Source organism: Trachypithecus francoisi, unplaced genomic scaffold (assembly GCF_009764315.1).
Source record: "Trachypithecus francoisi isolate TF-2019V2 unplaced genomic scaffold, Tfra_2.0 Lachesis_group9, whole genome shotgun sequence".
Taxonomy (NCBI): Eukaryota; Metazoa; Chordata; class Mammalia; order Primates; family Cercopithecidae; genus Trachypithecus; species Trachypithecus francoisi.
Genome location: NW_022681474.1, coordinates 47,857,067 through 47,859,801, shown reverse-complemented (window position 1 = coordinate 47,859,801; position 2,735 = coordinate 47,857,067). Strand labels below are relative to the sequence as shown.

Here is a 2,735-nt window from a genome sequence, read left to right as displayed (position 1 = left end):
CAGCTAAGAAGACTGTAAAGTTATTTGCTTCCCATAGTGAAGCATATTTTAGAATTTAAAGAAATTTAGAGATGATATATTCTGTCAAGCAAGAGGCAACAGAGCGTTAGAAACCATAAAAATTGAACATTTTAGAGGGATCCAACATTGGTCATTTGTCTTTAACAGAAAGAGGGCTAAAGAAGTGAGATTTTCAGTTTTCAAATAAGCTGCTGATACACCTGGAATGCATGTATCTGTCAGTCATATCCCCCTATGTCTACATTTCCCAGCTTATTTTAATAAAATAATGTAACAGAACTTCTAGCTAGGTACAAAGAATGCCAAATATTTTCTTGGCTTATTGAAAACTGTTCTGATATCTATAACTGACAAAAAATTGTTATCCAGAGTATAGAAACAACTGTCATAAATCAACATGAAAATTTTGAATAAACATAATTCATAAGTAGATAAGGGATTTGAATGGCAAATTCACAGAAAAGATGAAAAAGTCCAAAAAAAAAAATATTCTGAAGATGGCTGAATAGGAACAGCTCCAGTCTACAGCTCCCAGTGTGAGCGACGCAGAAGACGGGTGATTTCTGCATTTCCAACTGAGGTACCAGGTTCATCTCACTGGGGCTTGTGGGACAGTGGGTGCAGCCCAGACAGTGTGAGCCAAAGCAAGGCAGGGCATCACCTCACCCAGGAAGGGCAAGGGGTTGGTGAATTCCCTTCCATAGCCAATGGAAGCTGTGACAGATGGTACTTAGAAAATCAGTACACTCCTACCCTAATACTGTGCTTTTTTTTTTCTTTTTTTGCAGTTTCCCAGTCATTTTATTCAGAATTTTGTGTTTGTTTCCTGAATCAATAAATACTATACAAAACAATGTAAAAATGGCTACCATTTTCTCTCCCCTGCTTCCCCCCACCTGGGGACAAACCCCTGGGCAACCTCACTCGGGGGTTTTGGGGGTTCTCCCTCCAGATTTGGTCCAGCAAATGAGGCTGAATGACATAGTCCCCTGAATCACTTTCAAAGGAGCTCAGCTGAGGTGAGGAGAGCCTCTGGGATCTGGAGGTTACTAGGTTAGGGAAATGGATTAGTGTTTCTTTGGGAGAAGAGCTGGCGCCTGGGGCAAGAGCCTACCCCAAAGAAAAGGGTGTCTAAAATGTTCATGGTTCCTTCTTTTGCCTCAAAAAGTGACATTTATTCAAAGAAAAAAAATGACAAGATGTCCATCCCTTGGCTCCCTTCCCTCCCTCCTCCTGCTGCTCCTCAGCCCCCTGAGATTGAGCTCTGGCTGGGGCTGGGTGGCAGGACAAGCCCTCAGATGAGGTCAGCAATATTGAGGGGCATTTCCTCAATGGAGGTGTTATAGGTCTCGATGTCTCAAAGAGTCCTCTTGTCTTCTTCTGTCACCATGTTAATAGCCACACCTTTATGGCCAAACCATCCACCTCGACCAATTCTGTGGATATAGTTTTCCCTGTTGGTGGGAAGGTCATAGTTGATGACTAAAGAAACCTGCTGCATATCAATACCTCTGGCCAGCAGGTCAGTGGTAATCAAAACTCTGCTAGAGCCAGAACGAAACTCCCTCATGATCATGTCTTGTTCCTTTTGGTCCATATCTCCATGCATGGCAGAGACAGTGAAATCTCGAGCATGCATCTTCTCGGTGAGCCAGTCCACCTTCCTCCGGGTGTTGATGAAGATGACTGCCTGGCTAATGGTCAGGGTTTCATACAAGTCACATAGTGTGTCCAGCTTCCACTCCTCTCGTTCCACGTTGATGTAGAATTGGTGGATACCCTCCAGGGTCAACTCTTCCTTCTTGACAAGAATCCGAATGGGGTCCCTCATGAACTTCTTGGTCACCTCAAGCACATCAGAAGGCATTGTAGCTGACAGCAAAACTACTTGGGTGTTGTTGTTGAGCTTTTGGAATATGTCATAGATCTGGTCCTTGAATCCATGGCTTAACATTTCGTCAGCTTCATCTAGTACAAACATCTTGATGTATTTGGGAGACAGGTATCTCCAGTTAAGCATATCAAACAATCGGCCAGGGTCCCCACGATTATGTGGGGTGCTTCCATCTGCAGTTTCTGCACCTCAGCACACACATTGGTGCCCCCAATACAGGCATGACAGGAGGCACCCATGTAGTCTCCTAGTGCCATGACCACCTTCTGTATCTGCTGAGCCAATTCTTGAGTGGGTGCCAGGATCAAGGCCTGGGTGGCTTTTAGATCTAATTCAATCTGCTGCAGAATTGATATAGCAAATGTGGCCGTTTTCCCAGTCCCAGATTGGGCTTGAGCGATCACATCATAACCCTTGATACAAGGTAGAATGGCTCGCTGTTGGATGGCAGATGGCTTCTCAAAACCATAGGGGTAGATGCCATGGAGAAGGGACTCTGAGAGGTTCATGTCATCAAAACTGTCAACAATCTCATTCCAGTTACTCTCGATGACACCTTCGGGCTCCATCCCATCGGGGCCATTGTCTCTGGATTAGGAATCCTGGCTCGCAGACATGATCCTTAGAAACTAGGCAATACTGTGCTTTTACCTCCCAGTAGGGGCCAATTGGCACCTCATACAGACAGGTGCCCGTCTGAGACAAAGCTTCTAGAGGAAGGATCAGGCAGCAACATTTGCCATTCTGCAGCTTCTGCTGGTGATACCCAGGCAAACAGGGTCTGGAGTGGACCTCCAGCAAACTCTAAGAGACCTGCAGC

At 45.2% G+C, this 2,735-nt stretch overlaps 1 pseudogene across 1 annotated transcript; it reads right to left on the bottom strand.

The window, feature by feature from the left end:
* Positions 1-787: 787 nt before the first annotated feature.
* LOC117082322 lies at positions 788-2,532 on the bottom strand (annotated as a pseudogene). Its single transcript, XR_004436551.1, has one exon. The product of XR_004436551.1 is annotated as a eukaryotic initiation factor 4A-I-like (transcript).
* Between the last annotated feature and the right edge of the window lie 203 nt (positions 2,533-2,735).